General features: G+C 44.1%; 1 protein-coding gene and 1 long non-coding RNA gene across 2 annotated transcripts in view; one reads left to right on the top strand and one right to left on the bottom strand.

The window, feature by feature from the left end:
- The window catches only part of LOC119712996 (immediate early response 3-interacting protein 1), a 349750-nt gene that overhangs the window by 193217 nt on the left and 136162 nt on the right, over positions 1-20371 (bottom strand). The gene's annotated exons all lie outside the window — the stretch shown is intronic.
- LOC140000540 (uncharacterized) lies at positions 7949-14584 on the top strand. The gene is made up of 2 exons (XR_011805578.1): positions 7949-11503; positions 11727-14584. It is a non-coding gene; the product is annotated as an uncharacterized lncRNA (long non-coding RNA).

Below are 20371 nucleotides of genomic sequence, written 5' to 3' on the forward strand. Positions count from 1 at the left end.
ATATAATTGATTTTTTAAAAGCTTGATCAATTTATATAAAACCTTAGTATTTTGAAACAAATAAAAGAAGAACCAGTTAATGTTCTTTTATGGCTCTAAAATGTATCAGGGGTGAAACTGCATTTGAATAATAATAATTTCCTCTCAAAATCCTATGATTAGGTTTTGGTCATACAGCCAAAGTGAGATTGTTATAACGTAGGCCATATGGCACAACACTATCTGGTTTCATCCACAGGGAGAAGAATAATCTTAGCTGTAACATAGCTATTCTAATAAAATGCATTTTTCTTTATGTGCTAATGTGAAATAGAAAGCTAAAATGAAAAAAAAAAACAACAACAAAACAAAATTTGAAAAGCCATGAAGATCAGAGGGGGCATAGAAGATATGTAAAGCTGATTTAAAATATTAGGAAGGATGCTGGAACAAAAATGTTCCACATGTTCATGGAAACCTTAACAACAAAATCTGGAGACAAAAGGGAGTAACTGTCTCTCAATGTTAGAAATGCAATTTGCAATTCAAAGTTTGGGGAGCTCCGTAAGAGATTTTCCCTTGCAAGAGGGTTTTTCTGCATTTGCCTTTTACCACAACATCCAGTGACATAATTTCCAGAGCAGACACAGACTAGAAGATGACTCTGATGGAAAATATGTATCAGGTAAATGTGAAATGTTCAGTAAGAAAAAAAATGTAATTCTCTGGAGGTTTTGTCTCTGACTAGAAGTCATCTGGTATGTGATCCCTCAGAGGTCTGTGCAAGAAGACCCAGACTGGGGTTGCAGAAATGGTAATGGTGCCTCAACCTTACAGGGACTCATCTGCATCCCTCTCCACCACTGACCTACCAAATATCCCTTTCTGGAAAATCAGGTCATCAAAACAGAGTAAAAGCTAAAAAGGGAAATGGAAAGAGTCAAGTTATTAACTTTATTTATATTCACAGCTTGAAATAATTGACATTTTTTAAAGCACATATCCCAACTCATATTTGGCTGCTTTTCATAGATCAATATGACTAAGGGAACACATTTCAGATCCTCTCAACATTGGCCCAGGTTTTACCACCCACTTCAAGAGACTGCAAAGCCAACCCTCACTCTGAAGCTCTAACACACCAACGCTGTCATCCATCCCACTTATTAGGTGAGTTACTGAACTCCCCAAACAAGCACTGGAACAGCCCTGGTCATTCAAGAGCACAGCTTTTTCTCTAGCTGCCTATAGCAAACCAGAAACAGGCTGGGAGGCCATAATGTGAAATATGTTCATCTGATTCATCTCAGTATGGAACAATGCTAGGGCTGCATGGTATGATGAATGTGACCTTCTGTCTTACATACCCTTGTATAACCACAAGTCTAAGAGAAACAGAGTGGTTAATGTATATAGTTCTTGCATCTTGCAAAGGAATGTTTTAGCAATTCGTGTCAATAGAGAGCTTGAAGGGCAATGTATTTGTAGGCTTTTCCTTGAAGTCTCTGATATCTGGGGGGTTTCAGAATAACAGCTAACTATTATGACTATTGCATGGGACGCTATGCAAGTCTCTGATATCTGGCCAGGAGATTAAGGAGACGGGGAGAGCTGAAGAACAACTAAAAGACAAAGCTTGCAGGGGACGCTGCACAAGTCTCTGACATACAGCCAAGTTGGACAAAGGAGAAGGACAAGAGGGAGGAGGACTATGAGCCTTCAGCACCAGAGACCCCCAGAGGGACCACCGGAGACTGATACGCATGCTCCAGTAGGAGGGTTTGGATTCCAGAAACTAATTATAACAATAACCCTGTTTTTTTTTCTAGAAGTAGTACTGAATATGTATTAGCCTAGGAGCATAAAAATCAGCTGCTTGATGTAACTGGTGTGCATCTTGGTGGAGCAGAGACTCCTGGCGCACCCAGCGCTATTTGCTTACCTCTGTTCCTTTAATAAATTGTAAACTTTGATTATAGTCCTCTTTTGAAGACTGAGCCATTTATTACAATAACATACATTGCATGTTGTCTTCCTTGGTACTTTGAGGTCTCGGAATATTTCCTTAGGGCTTGTATTTCTCTTTCAAATTCTGTGGTGGGATATGAACACATATTATATAGCCAAAACTCCTGTAAAATGAGTCTAAGAGATGGAAAGGAATGATCTTAACGTCAGGAATTGGTGGAGGAATGCAAGGTTGAAATAAGGACTCTGTGGCTCTCAGCTCTTCTCTGAAATTATTACATTAGACTTAAACTTAGAGAAAGTGTCCTCACTTAGTTAGGTCAAATACATGTGGACAAGGAATTGACCCCCACTGAAAATCTGGAATTTCCTCTTTTCACTGACAGTGTATCTTCCACTAAAGAGGGCTGCACAAATTGGGAAGCTTCTTGCTTTGTGCAGCTGTACCGTGCAGGCTTTTCCATTCCCAGATCCAAACCTGGTTTTCAGAGACATCATGACACTGGGACTGGCTATCAGCCAGAGGAGCGACTGGATGAAGAGAAGCAAGAGGCCCTTGTATCTTTTGCATGCAGGCTTCCAGGTGGACATCTCCATCAAACGTGCTCAATTTGCAAATGAAGACAAAACATTTTCACCTGGTTCCACCTTTGCAAGTACAACCTGCTATCTGTTTACAGTGCTGTGGACCTTTGCTCCATAATTTCCAGCAACTCAAACATCACAACAAAAAAAGATGAAGCATGAGAGAATAAGTGCCTGCTGCACTGAGCAGAGTGGGAGCAGGAGTCTGGTATAGGTAGCTGCAGTAGTTCTCAAAATCAGAATCACAGATGTGTTTTGCTGCCACAATAGGCTTGCAGTCATGCAGGACGGCAAAGTTTCTGCTATGATATTTCATTGCAGTGGTATTAGGGTTTGTAAGTCTTACGTATTTCTCATCCTAAGCAAGAGAGGGCAGTCACCTGTTTATACACACAAACAGATGCATGGCTCCTGCAAATACTCTGCCTCCCCAGAAATCACCCCCATGTCGCTCTGCTGATTATGCCTCTCATGATAAGATCTACAAAACTTCCAAAAATTGTGCTGACATAGCAATAATCTGGAAATATCCCTCTAGAGGCACCTATTGATTGTTGTTGTGGGTGGATTATATGAGGAATCTATCTTAATTACCAGAAACTATCTTCTTGGAATGGCCAGCAATGTAGCAAAAATGATACATGAGGTAATCCGTTACTCTCAGGGAAAGGTCAATCCAATAGGATGTATGTTTGCATTCAGGTCAAGTGATGGCTAGTCCATCACCACGCTCCATTCTCACTGTCCTGTCAGCTCTGTAATGGCTTCACCTCTCCTCCCTACCTCTCACCTTCCTCTCCCTGGTGCCAGACTGATAACATGAATTAGGGCAACTGGAGCTAACAGGGCACAGCTGTATTATCACAGATGATAAACAGTGTCAAAGACAATTATGGGAGCTGCAGAAAGAGGAGGGATCTTTCAAATGTTTCCTTTGCTTCCTGTGTTGTGGGAGAGCACCTGGTCTGTAATGAGAGCAGAAAAGGGGAGGTGGAAAGAAAAAGTTGCTTTTTCTGCCTTTTCCTCCATGAGGAACTTTCTCCCCTTGGAGAGCATCTCCACTCTGCTGAAAACACAGTGCTGAGAATGTTTTGCTGCTCCAGAAGGTGACCGTGGACAGGGGCTATGAAGAGTGCTTTAAAGGACCATCTTTCTCTCCATATCCACACAGGTAACCCAGGAGGGCTGGTGTTCTCTGCCAGTGCCTACCTGACCAGAAGTGATTGCATACCTGTCTGCTCCAGTCTCCAACACTAAGGAAAATTTTGCTCAACCCCCTGCACAATGTCCAGTGGTGTTGTGGATAACTCATCTGCCACCCAGAATCCCATGGTGTAAGCAAACTGAGTTTTTTGGAGGGAGGCTTATAAATTGACTGGGTTTGGGTGGCTTTTTCCACTGGAAAACCCCATGCTTCTCCCCAGATTTGACACCCATGGGTGCTTTTTAGACTCCCTAGCTAGAACAAAAATGCATTTGTTGGAGAGCAAGTGTACCTACCCCAAGGCTGCAGGTCTATTGGCTGCACCAGTTCCCAAATGAAAACATCAAAAAACATAGATTCAGTCAAAATTTTCAGACCAAATTTCCACATTTCTCAAGGCTAAGTTAATATTTTAATCATGAGAGGAAAAGCCAGTGAGGTGAACTAACCATTGCCTTCCTGCAAAGCCACCCTTGGGCTGCTCCTTTACCATGGACAATAACCCAGGCACATCTTCAGGGTCACTATACTCTATTTAACCCCCCTTTCCCCACCTGCCACTGGTATTTCATGGAGGAAAATAAATAAATAAATAAATAAATTACTCAGTCTGGAGTTCAAGGCCAAAAGGGCTTTGCAAAACTGTTTCCTTCCTACCGCTACTTACCAACACCTTTCCCATCACAACCCTCCCAAACTTTTCTGGATCCAGCACATAAACTCTTTCTAGGTAACTAGCGTGGGTGTGCTCCAACACTCTTAATGATGGCCTCATCTGGAATTGCTTTATTAATATTTATTAAGTGATCACTAGCTGCAGGTACATTCTTTAATAACTTATTTATAAAGCATGCTATTAAACACATTAAAAATACATTATTTAACAGATAATGGCATAAAAAGATGTTGTAAAACTATAAAATGTAAATGACAGCTTGTCGAGGAATTTTTGAAACAGCAAGGAGGCCATGCCTTGCTGCAGCTGAGCAAACCGAGCTACCAGGATGACTACAAGGAGTTGCCATAACGATGTTCTTCTATCGCCCGACTGAGGAATTAACAGTATTGTTGCAAGCATCCGGCATTTCTTCAAGGACAAGGTCTACGTGACTGCTACCACAAGGGGGTTGTTTTCTTGCAGTTGTTTGTCTAAGTGCTTTTGACCAATAATCTTGTGTGAGACACTATCCGCAGTTATAAATGACTGAGTCCCAAATAGGACTATAATCAAAGTTTACAATTTATTAAAGTAATAGAGGTAAGCAAACAGTGCTGGGTGTGCCGGGAGTCTCTGCTCCACCAAGACGCACACCAGTTACATCAGGCGGCTGGTTTTTATGCTCCTAGGCTAATACATATTCATTGCCACTTTTGGAAAAGGCAAGGTTATTATAATTAGTTTCCCGGGACCTGAACTGTCCCACGGATGCATGCATATCAGTCTCTGGTGGTCCCTCTGGGGGTCGCTCGTACCGAAGGCTTGTAGTCTTCCTCCCAGGCTTTGTCCTTCGGTTGTTCTTCATCTTCCCCCCCTTCTCCTTATTTAGTAGTCTCTGGGCCAGATGTCAGAAAGTTGTGTCTCATGCAATAGTCAGCAGTTATCTCAAAAAACTCCCCCCTATTCTCTTATCTCCCAGACCCAAGTCTCAAACCCTCTATCAACACAAACTGCTAGACCATTCTTTTGCAAGATACAAGAACTATATACACTAACCACTCTGTTTCTCTTGGACTTGTGGTTATTTATACAAGGGGATGTAAGACAGAAGGTCACATTTCATTATGAGGCCCTAGCATTGTTCCATATTGACACGAATCAGATGAACATATTTCACATCCGCCCCTGCTAGATTGCTATAAAAGTCAGGCTATTTGGGTAATAAAGGAGAGAGCATGATCTGACCATATTGTTGTGTGTCATGTTTTCAGCCGTTCTTCCTGCGACAAATGGCGCCTGAACACGGTGGGACCCAGGACATCGGTGATCGAGCCGGACCTCAAAAATTCTATGAGAGAACGGAGGAGTCAGGGGACTGATTTAAAGATCAAAGCCGAAATTTCCTTAAGTGGTATATTCTTTATTGCAGCGCTGGATGCACGGGGGATCCTTCCGCCTATCGTGCATGTTTGAAGTGACAAACTATCTCATATTTATACAGCGAAACAATGAATATTCTATTAGCGCCTATACATATTCATTACCTAACCCCGCCTACTCTCGCTTCGTATGCTAATTAGCTTATCAGTCCTTGCGCTTGCGCAAAGCCTTCCAAGAATTATGGGTCGGGGTCTTCAAAATGTGGGCAGTGGTCTTTGGGAGGAAGACCGTAGGTCTTCCTCGTGATGCACTTTTCACCTTTTGCTTAATCAGTTGTTTTCCAAGCTGTAAAAATGCTGAGTTGGCTTTCGGCCTAACTGAGGGTCGGCAGATAACAGGATGTCCCAGTTAACAAGACATAACAGACAGTTGACTCAAGTTATCTCAAGTCTCAGCCTGACTGAAGGTTAACAGATAACGGGATGTTTTCAAATAACAAGATGCTTCAACATAACAGAAGGTCAACAGATAGCAAGATGTCATTTACTTTGTTCTCGCTAACTTTTAACCACAAGTTTTATTCTATCCTAAAGTGAGTTTATACAATATCAGGACGAGTAGTGCTGTGAGCCCAGAAGAGTGGCGGGAGGTAGGAGATCGCTTATAGGATAAAGCCATCTCAAGTGGAAAGCTGGATAAAGAAGTGAGTGGACATGGCAGACAGTGATTAATGCGCTGTGCGGTATGAAAGCCGATCAGCAGGAGGTGATGGCGGCAGCGCAAGCTCTAGCAGTACCGCCTGGGACTGACAGAACGCCTGGTGCAAAGCGCCACCAGCCCCGCTGCCGGCTGCTGCGTTTCTCCGGTTTGAGCGCCCTCCTGCACACATCGGGCATTGCCATGTTCCACCTGCTGCTGCGACCGGGCCTGCCGCCCCATGGGCCCCCACTCACCGCCGCTGCTTTCCCCTCCCCACCCCCCACCCTCGGGCTGCCCCCCCCCCCCAGCCCTCTGGCCCCTCTGCTGGCGTTGCGGGCTGCCACCAGCAGCTCGGCCAAGGATGTGGGTGGATCCCCTGAAAAGGCGGCCACAGATCTCAGCAGTGAAAACAAGAAACTCAATAAATCCCAGCAGCTGAAAAAAGTTTTCAAAGAGTGTGGTGCTGTAGGGGTTTCATTCCATGTTGGAATTTCATTAGTATTTCTAGGAATCTTCTACCTGGCTGTGTCAAGTGGTGTGGATATGACTGCAGTTCTCTTCAAACTTGGTTTCAGTGAATCATAGAATCGCAGAGTCATCTAGGTTGGAGGAGACCTCCAAGATCACCTAGTCCAACCTCTGACCTAACACTAACAAGTCCTCCACTAAGCCATAAATCGTTGCAATCTAAAAGGGCTGCTGGTACAGGCACATTTCTGTTGGCATATGCTATTCGCAAATTGTTTGCTCCAGTACAAATCAGCATTACTATAGTTTCTGTGCCATTTATTGTCCGATACTGCTGGAAGATTGTTTTCTTGAAATCTCCTATCCCAAATCCATGATAACTTACTGTTTTTTACTAGCCCAACCTGGGGCTCAAGGAATTTGAGATAAGGATGATAGTCAAGAGAAGTAACGGGCAAAACATGGACTGGATTTTTTTAATGAATGTAATAGTTGTGAAGAATTTAAGAAAGCAGCAGTTGTGAGGAATATGTTTCATATTAGTGTGGTGAAGGGACGAGGGGTGGTGTGTGTGTAAACTGTCCACCTCATCGGTGTTGTGATGATGTTACTGATTAAGGAGGTATTGGGGAGGCATTGGGGAGGCAAGGACAATCCCCAGACATGGACTGTATATCTCGAAACAAGACACTGGAACTCATGATAAGGAAGCGGCAGACGGACAGAGAAACAAACGTAAGGACTATAAATCTCAAAACTGGACATTGGAATTCATTATAAAGATACAACAAACGGAAGAATTGGCAACAACCAGCTCTCGCAATTAAGAAACGTGCCAATTCAGCAGATTCCTGACCAAAGGTGAAAAGTACACTGTGAGGAAGACTCAGGGTCTTCCTCCCAAAGACCCCTGCCCACAATTCTTGGGAGGCTCTACGCAGGTGCAAGGTGCCAAAAGGCTAATTAGCATGAGAAGCGAGGGAAGGCGGGGATAGGTAATGCATATGTATAGGTGCTTGTAGAATATTGATAGATTGATTGTATAAATTCAAGACTGCTTTCTGCTTTGGGTATGCACGATAGGTGGAGAGATCCCCCGTGCATCCAGCGCTGCAATAAAGAATATACCACTTAAAGGAATTTCGGCTTCGATCTTTGAATCAATCTGGCACCCCAGATGGGACTACCTCTCTGCCGGACCGCAGGACCCGCTGGGGACAGGACTCCCTAGGGTACCCCCGGGATTTCCCGGAGGGACTCCTCGACTCACCGGATCACTGCGGAGGCAGACAAGGACCCCATCATTGTAAGTGAGTATATTCTTTATTCTGGTTTGGTTTTCTGGTAGACCGGTCGTCTGGAGCTGTCTGTAAGTCAGAAGGTGATCTTCTGCGAGGCAGTGTTTGGTATATACTTTGTGGTTAGCACCATAAGTATATGTTTGGGGACCTTAAGGAAGGAGCTCGCTTTAAGGTCCATCTGGAATTGTGTTGCCTATTTCGGTTTTCTGACTCATGGAATATGGTATTTAACTCTGGTTATTGTTACTGAGATTTTGGCTATTTTTCTGGTGGTAATAGTAGGTTCGTGGCATTGTTATAAGAAAGATATCGTTACGGTGTTACACAGTTCGGTTTTCTGACTTATTGCATGTGGAATTTGACTCTGACTATTGTTATTGTGATTTTGGCAATATTGCTGGTAATAGTAGCTTTGTGACATCGCTACTGAAAGATATTGCGTGCCTGTAATTTTATGAGTGATACGTTTTTGTGATACGCTTTTGTAAGTAACACGTGTATTCTGAAAGTGTAAACTGGAAAATGGGGGGGGCGAGTAAGCAGTGAAATTTTAAAGAAAAGTGCGTTAGGATGTGTTTTGAGTCACTGGAAGGATATTGGAGGATCTGCCGGTGGAAGTGTGAACAGGAAAACATTGATAAAATATTGTAATCAATGGTGGCCGCTTTATAAGCTGGAATGTGGAGAAAAGTGGCCCCTAAATGGAACTTTAAACTCTAATGTTTTGCTACAGTTAATGTTGGTTTTGAGAAGGAGAATAGGATGAAATGTTGTATACTGATGTTGTTTCAGCATCTTGGAGGGAAAAGGTACGGAATTAAGTTGGCCCCTGACTGAGCCTTTGATGTTGGCATTAGAGAAGTACAGGCTGGAGAAAGATAAAGGAAGTGTTAAAAGGGTTGTTGAAAGTGTTAAAGGTGTTTGAAGTTGAATGAGCAGGGAAAGAGGATGTAGGAATGTTAATAGTTCTGCCTCTGCTCTAGGCAGAGATCTTAAAATCATGGGTGTTAGCCCTTTGGGGCAAATGGATCATGATGGGTCCGAGAGAGAGTTGTCATGGAAACAGAAAAGCAGTTAACTCTTAAAACAACCTGAGTTCATGTGCGAGCTCAGATTACCGATGGGACCGCTCAGGGAACTGTGGACAACTGCATTCCCCTGACCGACCCCACTGAGTCCCTAATCATTCCGAAAATTATGAACGGCTAAGTAAATACTAAAATCTGGATGAATTGGGAATTGAGAATATGCTTCCAACAAGGTCTAAAAGAAACCCCTATGGAATTTTTGGACCAACTCTGAAATGTAATGAAAATAAATAAATAAAAAAAACAAAACGGTTTGGACCTGGCTTCGGAGGACAAATTGACTAGCCTTTTTCTAGGGTAATCATCGGCCCCTGATTTCAACAGGAATAACGGGGACCTGGGGAATCTACCCTAGCGGATCCTCCACTGATTATAATGAAGCTAGGGGAGGAATGGAAGTGAAATTTCTTATTGATATGGGGCAACATATTCAGTTCTAAATCAAGCATTAATGCCTTCACAGAATTATTATGTTAGGATAAAAGGTGTGTTGTGGTTTAACCCGGCTGGCAGCTAAACACCACGCAGCCGTTCGCTCACCCTCCCCCTCCCTCTCTGGCACGGGGGAGAGAAATGGAAAGTGAAGCCCGTGAGTTGAGATAAAGACAGTTTAATAAGACAAAATAATAATAATAATAATAATAATAGTAATAATACAATGATGATAATAGTACCACTACTAATAATGTGTACAAACAAGTGATGCACAATGCAATTGCTCACCACCCGCTGACCAATGCCCAGCCTAACCCCGAGCAGTCTGGCCCCCTCCCCCGGCTAGCCACCCCTATATATTGTTTAGCATGACGTCAGATGGTATGGAATACCCCTTTGGCTAGTTTGGGTCACCTGTCCTGGGTCTGTCCCTTCCCAGCTCTTACTGCACCCCCAGCCTGCCTGTTGGCAGGACAGAGCAAGAAGCTGAGATGTCCTTGGCTTGGCATAAGCACTGCTCTGCAACAATTAAAACATCAGGGTGTTATCAACACTCTTCTCATCCTAAGCCAAAACATAGCATTCTACCAGCTACTAGGAAGAATATTAACTCTATTCTAACTGAAACCAGGACAAGGTGTAACCGAAAAGGCTTATTTTTGTGAACCTTTGAAGTACAAGTTAGGGAAACAATGGGGCATACACAGATTTTTATATATGCCTAACTCCTCATGGGCACTCTTAGGTAGAGATTTATTAGAGCAATTAGGAGCAGAAATTGTCGTTGAAAAAGGGAAAATGAAATTAAGAATAGGAGAAGAACAACTAATAAATGTGTTAAGCTTGGCACTAATACAAACTGACCCTAAAAGTGAAATACCTTTAGAGATCACAGATCAATATGTCCAGGAGTTTGGGCTACCGAAGTCCCTGGAAGAGCTAAAAATGTGACCTTAATAATTATTAAATTAAAGCCAGGAGAGAAACCCGTTAAGGTTAAGCAATATCCTTTGAGGATAGAAGATAGGAAAGGAATTAAAGAGATAATTGATAAATTTTTACAATATGGATTATTGATTGAATGTGAATCAGAATACAATACACCCATATTGCCAATTAAAAAGGCAGATGAAAAAAGCTATAGGTTAGTTCAGGATTTGAGGGCCATAAGTAAAATCACTGAGGATATACATCCAGTAGTGGCAAACCCTTATACTTTGCCGTCTAAATTAAAGAATAGTCAAGTCTGGTTTACCATACTGGATTTAAAAGACGCCTTCTTCTGCCTAGGCTTAGCCACAGAAAGCCAAAACCTATTTGCCTTTGAATGGGAAAATCCCAATTCAGGCAGAAAGACGCAGCTTACGTGGACATTACTACCTCAAGGATTCAAGAATAGCCCCACTATTTTTGGAAACCAATTAGCAAGGGAACTCGAAACATGGATGCCTCCGGACACTAAAGGTGCTTTGTTACAATATGTAGATGATCTCTTAATAGCTACCCAGACTAAAGGGAGCTGTATTCAATGGACTATAAGTTTTCTTAATTTTCTGGGTTTAAAATGGATATCAAGTCTCTTGACAGAAAGTCCAGCTGGCTCAACAAAGTGTGACCTATCTGGGATTTGAAATTTTGGGAGGACAACGAGAACTAGGAACTGAACGTAAGGAAGTCATTTGCCGGACTCCAGAACCTCAAACGGTAAAGGAGCTACAAACCTTTTTAGGAATGACAGGTTGGTGCCGCCTTTGGATTTATAATTATGGACGATTGGTAAAGCCTCTATGTGAATTGATAAAGATTAACCAGTCAAAGTTAGTCTGGACTGGAGAAGCACAAAAAGTCTTTAAACAACTTAAACAAGAATTGATGATTTTAAAATATCAAGCAATATTAGTAGAACAAGATGATGTGGGAATTGTGGTCATTAACATCGTAAATCCAGCTTCTTTCCTTAGTGGAACTCTGGATGAACCCATAACCCATGATTGTATAGAAACAATGGAGACTGTGTATTCTAATCGACCCGATCTTAAGGAAGAACTTTTAGAAGATGCTGACGAATCTTGGTATACTGATGGAAGCAGCTTTGTGAAACAAGGACAACGTAAGGCAGGGTACGCCATTACAACCACTCAACAGGTAATCAAGTCCAAACCATTACCCCTGGGACGTCCACCCAGAAAGCAGAGACAATTGCTCTTATGCGAGCACTGGAACTAGCAGCAGGAAGGAACATAAATATTTGGACAGATTCTAAATATACATTCGGCATGGTACATGCTCATGGAGCAATTTGGAAAGAAGAAATTTTAAAATTGTTAGAGGCTGTAAAACAACCAGAAAAGGTAGCTATCATGCATTGTCAGGGACACCAAAAGGGGAACACCGATTTTGAAATTGGAAATCGATTGGCAAAGGCTAAGCGGGCAGCTGAAATAACTGAGGTGAAGGCATTGTCTTTGATACCAGATGGTAAAATCCAAACTATATCCAAATTATACAAAAGAAGACTTAAAATTAATTGAAGATTTGAAAGGTAAAATGAAACCAGATGGACGAGTATATTTAAAAGATAACCACATAATAATACCCTCTAATTTGACATGGCTCATAGTTCTTACAGAACACAATAAAACACATTGGGGAGCTGGCACACTGCATAAGAGCCTGAGTCAGACATTAGTGGAACAAAATTTATATACAACAATAAAACAAGTAACTCAACAATGTAGCATTTGCTTACAAAATAACCCCAATACCAAGAATGGAATAAAATTTGGAATAATCAGTAAAGGAAATTATTCGGGGCAACTGTGGCAAATTGATTCTTCAGAACTCCCTAGAAAAGGGGGGTATTGTTATTTACTGGTTCTGACTGACATGATTTCAGGAAGGCCTGAAGCCTTTCCCTGTCGAACAAACAAAGCAAGAAGAAGTGGTTAAAGTCTTGTTAAATGAAATAATACCATGCTTTGGGATTCTAGTAGCAATGTCTTCTGATAGAGTTTCACATTTTTGTGTGCAAGTGGTACAACAGATAAGTAAGATTCTAAAGATATTCTAAAGACAACTGCATACTCTTTATAGACCGCAGGCAAGTGGACAGGTAGAAAAAATGAAACATTTAATTAAACAACAAATAGCTAAAATCGGACAAGAATCTAATTTGTCATGACCTCAATCCCTCCCTTTAGCATTACTTAGAATTTGAGTTAAACCTAGAATAAAAGGGAATTTGAGTCCCTTTGAAATCTTATATGGAAGGCCGTATCCATTTCTATTTAGTGGAGAGGATCGAACGCAGTTAGGATTAGAATATTTATATGGATATATAACTGAACTTCAGAAATAATTAAATAAAGTACATAAATTTGTTCTCAGGACCTGGGCTAGAGGGTTGGATCAACCAATCCACCCTTTTAAGCTCAGGGATTATATATATAAAGACTTTTTCAGGACAACCCCTACAGGAAAAACGGAAGGAAAGTGGACGGGACCATACCAGGTATTATTGACAATACACACCGCCATTAAGATTAAGGAGCAAGCAGCTTGGATCCACGATTCAAGGGTGAAGAAGGCCCTGGCGAGGATATGGACCACCACTCCAATTGGACCAACAAAAATTATGGTTTTCCAGATCCTAATGATTGCAGGGGTGTGGTTCTCAGATTCGGGGTGGGCAGTTTGGGATGAGAACTTACACCTGTCCCTGATACAAACAATTTCTCAAGTAATTAATAAGACAAACTGTTGGGTATGCACCCATCTGCCACAGCATGGGAATAAGGGTGTATCGTTAATCAGGATTCCCTTGCCTGCAAACTTACCTTGGACTAATTTGTGGGAAAACACATCTTGGGGTCGAAAATATGAAGAAGTTTTGGAACTAGAAGTTAGTAGCTTCGTGCCATTGGAATCTTACTATGTATGTGTACAAAGGTGTAACCCGCCTAAGGGTATGGGAAAACAGGATTGTATAAATACGGGTACTACTTATGTGGGAAATCAGACATCTTGTAATCAAACAATTGATATTAGTACAACTAGCAGTTGGGCAAATTCAACCAGCTGGCCAGTTCCAGAAGGAAAAGGGTGGTATTGGCTATGCAATGATACAGCCCGTAAGGTCTTGCCCGAGAATTGGAAGGGAACTTGCACTCTTGGAGCAGTAGTCCCCAATTTGACCATACATGATGTAGTGCCTCGAGGTTATTTGAGAAATCATATCCGGAGAATTAGATGAAAAATTAACAATCCATTGATAGAGAGACACACCGCTTTTCATAGTTTTGTTCGATGGTTTATCCCATGGTTAGGAGTGAGTGAATTGGAAAAGGCGATAGTTAATATTTCTGCAATTATAGAGAAGTTAGAAAACAAAACTCTGGATGCTATAAAGGCTCAACAAGAAGAGATATCTAGTTTATCACAGGTAGTATTACAAAATCAGATGGCCCTAGACTTGTTACTGGCCGCTCAAGGGGGAGTCTGTACAGTAATAAATACAAGTTGTTGTATGTATGTAGATCAGAGTGGAAGGATCTCTACCGACCTGGAAGAAATATGGAAGCAGACAAGGGTCCTACATGAGATCAGTAAAGATGATCTTTCATGGAGTTTTAGTGAAATATGGAATAAGTTAACCTCCTGGTTGCCCAACTTCCAATGGTTGAAACAAGTGTTCATTGCTCTAATCACATTAGTAGTGTTAGGAATATTTGTGTGCATGTTGTTTAGATGCCTGCTTTGTTGTGTTACTGTAAATAATGAAAGTATCTGATGCAAAAGAATTTGCATGGGAAAAGAAAAGGGGGGATTGATTAAGGAGGTATTGGGGAGGCATTGGGGAGGCAAGGACAATCCCCAGACATGGACTGTATATCTCAAAACAAGACACTGGAACTCATGATACGGAAGCGGCAGACGGACAGAGAAACAAACGTAAGGACTATAAATCTCAAAACTGGACATTGGAATTCATTATAAAGATACAACAAACGGAAGAATTGGCAACAACCAGCTCTCGCAATTAAGAAACGTGCCAATTCAGCAGATTCCTGACCAAAGGTGAAAAGTACACTGTGAGGAAGACTCGGGGTCTTCCTCCCAAAGACCCCTGCCCACGTCCCAAAGACCCCTGCCCACAATTCTTGGGAGGCTCTACGCAGGCGCAAGGTGCCAAAAGGCTAATTAGCATGAGAAGCGAGGGAAGGCGGGGATAGGTAATGCATATGTATAGGTGCTTGTAGAATATTGATAGATTGATTGTATAAATTCAAGACTGCTTTCCGCTTTGGGTATGCACGATAGGTGGAGAGATCCCCCGTACATCCAGCGCTGCAATAAAGAATATACCACTTAAAGGAATTTCGGCTTCGATCTTTGAATCATTACGTTTATTGTGGTGTGGTGTGTTGGGTCTGTCTGAGCTGGAGTCACCTTTTCCCTGCAGCAGCCCACACAGTGCTGTACTCTGCACTCATAGCTGGAATAGCACTGATATCACTCCATGTCCTGGTTTCAGTTAGCACAGAATTAATTTTCTTCCTAGTAGCTGGTGGAATGCTGTGTTTTGGCTTAGGATGAGAAGAGTGCTGATAACACCCCGATGCTTTAATTGTTGCAGAGCAGTGCTTATACTAAGCCAAGGACATCTCAGCCTTTTGCTCTGCCCTGCCAACAGGCAGGCTGGGGGTGCAGTAAGAGCTGTGAGGGGACAGACCCAGGACAGGTGACCCAAACTAGCCAAAGGGGTATTCCATACCATCTGACGTCATGCTAAACAATATATAGGGGTGGCTAGCCGGGGGGAGGGGGCCGGACTGCTCGGGGTTAGGCTGGGCATCGGTCAGCGGGTGGTGAGCAATTGCATTGTGCATCACTTGTTTGTACATACTATTACTTTCGTATTATCACCATTGTATCATTATTATTATTATTGTTATTATTATTTTTGTTATTATTATTTTCCTGTCTTATTAAACTGTCTTTATCTCAACTCACGGGCTTCACTCTCCATTTCTCTCCCCCGTCCCAGAGAGGGAGGGGGGAGGGTGAGCGAACGGCTGCGTGGTGTTTAGCTGCCGGCCGGGTTAAACCACGACAGCCTTTTTGGCGCCCAACGTGGGGCCCGAAAGGTTGAGATAACGGCAGATCTGATCAGAGTGTGTTAAACTAAAATTGGTGTAAGGATTAGACCTGCTTAATAGTCACTTGTCATGATGCTGATTGCTTTAATCTCAACTCTGCTGCGCCTGTTTTCCAAATTGAGTATTATAGTACATTATTTTCCGTATTTGCTCTCTGTAGTGTTGTTTATCCTCTCTGGGCCCTGGTTTCAGATCATTATGGTACTGAGTATTATAGCAATGGCTTATGAGACGATAAGATATCTGGTCATGACTCTAACTTGGTATTCATACTCAGTAACATCGTGGACTCTGTACTTTGGAAACAGTATCTTGGGAACTATTAGCAATTATACCTATTGTTTTTCTCCATTAGAGAGTCAATCTGTGGAGGGAAAAGGGGAAGATAATTTTTCTTACTTGATTTCTCTCCCTTTCTCCTTCACCACCCCTGTATCCTCCTGGATCACTCTGCCTTCCTCCTTCTCCACCCTCTTATCCCCTGAGCTTGTCAAAATAGCTCTCCAAGATATTGAATATTCTTGGGATACTCAGAATACCATAGTCTTGTTGTTCTGCCTCATGAATGCACTTCAGGTTCTGCTTAAAGTTAAACAACTACTTGGGAAGCTCATCCGGAGATCTGCCCGGAGGCAGGATAGTTGTGGGTGGCAGGGAGTATGGGTGGATATGGGCAGGCATCTAGAGCAGTTGGCACCCCCAGTGTGTTGGAAATTCACCCCTGAGCAATGGCAAAATCCTCAAAAACTGGCAGAATGCTTGAAAAAAAGGTGTCATGATTCTGGCAGTTCTAAAGTGACACAAATCATTGTAACGTGCTGGGGCCTGGCTCATGCCTATCGAGCTGCCATTGATACTGCTATCAACTTAGTGACAGACCCTGCGGCCACTCCAAGCCCTGTGACAGATCCAACGGCCACTGTGACCCCTACGGTGGAATCGGCAGCCGCTCCAGATCCGGTTCCTGCAGCCGCTCCAGTCCCAGCTCCTGCAGCCACTCCAGATCCGGTTCCTGCAGCCGCTCCAGATCCGGTTCCTGCAGCCGCTCCAGTCCCAGCTCCTGCAGCCGCTCCAGATCCGGTTCCTGCAGCCGCTCCAGCTCCGGTTCCTGCAGCCGCTCCAGTTCCAGCTCCTGCAGCCACTCCAGTTACAGCTCCTGAAGCCGCTCCAGTTACAGCTCCTGAAGCCGCTCCAGCTCCGGTTCCTGCAGCCGCTCCAGTTACAGCTCCTGAAGCCACTCCAGCTCCGGTTCCTGCAGCCGCTCCAGTTACAGCTCCTGAAGCCGCTCCAGCTCCAGCTCCTGCCGCTACTCCAATCCCAGCTCCTGCAGCCGCTCCAGCTCCAGCTCCTGCAACCGCTCCAGCTCCAGCTCCTGCCACTACTCCAGTCCCAGCTCCTGCAACTGCTCCAGCTCCAGCTCCTGCAGCCGCTCCAGCTCCTGTGGCCGTGTCAGAGAAACGAGCTGTAGCAGTGCAAGTTGACCCTGCAGAGGGTATTCCAATCCCTGTAACGGGGTCAGAGAAACGAGCTGTAGCAGTGCAAGTTGACCCTGCAGAGGGCATTCCAACCCCTGTAACGGGGTCAGAGAAACGAGCAGTAGCAGTGCAAGCTGCCCCTGCAGAGGGCATTCCAACCCCTGTGGCAGACCCTGTAACAAAGTCAGAGAAACGAGCAGTAGCAGTGCAAGCTGCCCCTGCAGAGGGCATTCCAACCCCTGTGGCAGACCCTGTAACAAAGTCAGAGAAACGAGCAGTAGCAGTGCAAGCTGCCCCTGTAGAGAAGGTGAAAATATGGTATAGAAATTCAGGTCGTTTAGAACGCAGAGAGTCTTCTGCCAATCCAGGTAAGGCTTCTGCCAAAACTAGGTATAAAGATGACGAAGATGACGACGACGCTGGGCCATCAAGGATTCAGGAGGAGGAAGATGAGGATGCCGAAAAAGCAACAGTAACTACCCGAAGCCTAAACGAGCGCGAGCTACGAGATGTGCGAAAAGATTTTGGTCGCTGTATAGGTGAGCAGCTTGTCACCTGGCTGCTCCGGTGCTGGGACTCTGGAGCCAATTGTGTGGAATTAGATGGCAGGGAAGCCAGACGGTTGGGATCCCTTGCTCGAGACGCCGTCATTGACAAAGCAATTGCAGATGGAGCACAATCCACCAGCCTCTGGAGGCGTCTCCTCTCAGCTGTGAGGGAAAGGTATCCCTTCAAGGAAGAACTTTTATGTCTACCAGGCAAGTGGACCACTATGGAGAAGGGAATCCAGTACCTGAGGGAATTAGCCGTACGGGAAGTGATTTATGAGGATCCAGACCTCAGACAAACATCCAAAGACCCAGATGAAGTCAAGTGTACACGACCCATGTGGCGGAACTTTGTACGGAGTGCACCATCATCATATGCCAGCTCATTGGCAATAATGGCCTGGAAAGAGGATGAGGAACCCACAGTGGATGAAGCGGCTAAACAACTCCGGCAGTACGAAGAAAGTCTCTCCTCTTCCTTACAGGCCTGCGTCTCAGCTGTGGAGAAACTTTCTGAAGAGGTCCACCAACTTAAAGAGAATCTATCTTCCCCCCAACCTGAACCAACCAGTGTCCACCGACCAAAAGAGAACACCTGGGAGAAAACACTTTCTGAAAAGTTTCACCAACTTGAAGAGAAAATATTCTCCTCCGTACCTGTACAAAGCAGTGTCTCAGCTGTCAGGGGCAGGCGTTCACCCACACAAGGAAGACGATATGGTGGGTACTCACCCCGTGCCACCCTGTGGTTTTACTTACGAGACCATGGAGAGGACATGAGAAAATGGGATGGAAAATCTACCGCGACCCTAGAGGCACGGGTACGTGAGTTGCAAAAGAAAACAATCAGGAAAAAGGGATTCTCTGAAAAGTTTGCTGCTCCAACTTCCAGCAGACAGTCCTTCAAACACAGAACCGAGGAAGATTCTGACCAGGATTAGGGGGGCCCTGCCTCCAGCCAGGGGGAGGAAAGGGACAATCGAGTTTATTGGACTGTGTGGATTCGATGGCCTGGCACATCACGCGCACAGAGGTATAAGGCTTTAGTAGACACCGGTGCACAATGTACTATAATGCCATCGAGCTATAAAGGACCAGAGCCCATCTATATTTGTGGAGTGACAGGGGGATCTCAGCAGTTGACTGTATTGGAGGCTGAAGTGAGTCTGACTGGGAATGAGTGGGAAAAGCACCGCATTGTGACTGGCCCGGATGCTCCATGTATCCTTGGCATAGACTATCTTAGAAGAGGATATTGCAAGGACCCAAAAGGGTTCCGGTGGGCTTTTGGTATAGCTGCCTTAGAGACAGAGGGCATAAAACAATTATCTACCTTGCCTGGTCTCTCAGAGGACCCCTCTGTTGTGGGGTTGCTGAGGGTCGAAAAACAGCAAGTGCCAATCGCTACCACAACTGTGCACCGGCGGCAATATCGCACTAACCGAGACTCCCTGATCCCCATCCATAAGCTAATTCGTCAATTGGAGAGCCAAGGAGTGATCAGCAAGACTCATTCACCTTTCAATAGTCCCATATGGCCAGTGCGAAAGTCTAATGGCGAGTGGAGACTAACAGTGGACTATCGCGGCCTGAACGAAGTCACGCCACCACTGAGTGCTGCAGTGCCGGACATGCTGGAACTTCAGTATGAACTTGAATCGAAGGCAGCCAAGTGGTACGCCACAATTGATATCGCTAATGCATTTTTCTCCATCCCTCTAGCAGCAGAGTGCAGGCCACAATTTGCCTTCACTTGGAGGGGAGTCCAATATACTTGGAATAGGCTGCCCCAGGGGTGGAAACACAGCCCTACCATTTGTCATGGGCTGATCCAGTCTGCGCTAGAGCAGGAGGAAGCTCCTGAACACCTGCAGTACATCGATGACATTATTGTGTGGGGTGACACAGCAGAGGAAGTTTTCGAGAAAGGGAAGAAAATAGTCCAAATCCTTCTGAAAGCCGGTTTTGCCATAAAACAAAATAAAGTCAAAGGACCTGCACGAGAGATCCAGTTTTTAGGAATAAAATGGCAAGATGGACGTCGTCAAATCCCAATGGATGTGATCAACAAAATAACAGCTATGTCTCCACCAACTAACAAAAAAGAAACACAGACTTTCCTAGGTGTTGTGGGGTTTTGGAGAATGCACATCCCAAATTACAGTCTGATTGTAAACCCACTCTACCAAGTAACCCGTAAGAAGAATGAGTTTGAATGGGGCCCTGAACAACGACAAGCCTTTGAACAAATCAAGCAGGAAATAGTCCATGCAGTAGCCCTTGGGCCAGTTCGAACAGGACCAGATGTAAAGAATGTGCTCTACACTGCAGCCGGGGAGAACGGCCCCACCTGGAGCCTCTGGCAGAAAGAACCTGGGGAAACTCGAGGTCGGCCTCTGGGGTTTTGGAGTCGGGGATACAGAGG

Source organism: Anas platyrhynchos, chromosome W (genome assembly GCF_047663525.1).
Source record: "Anas platyrhynchos isolate ZD024472 breed Pekin duck chromosome W, IASCAAS_PekinDuck_T2T, whole genome shotgun sequence".
Taxonomy (NCBI): Eukaryota; Metazoa; Chordata; class Aves; order Anseriformes; family Anatidae; genus Anas; species Anas platyrhynchos.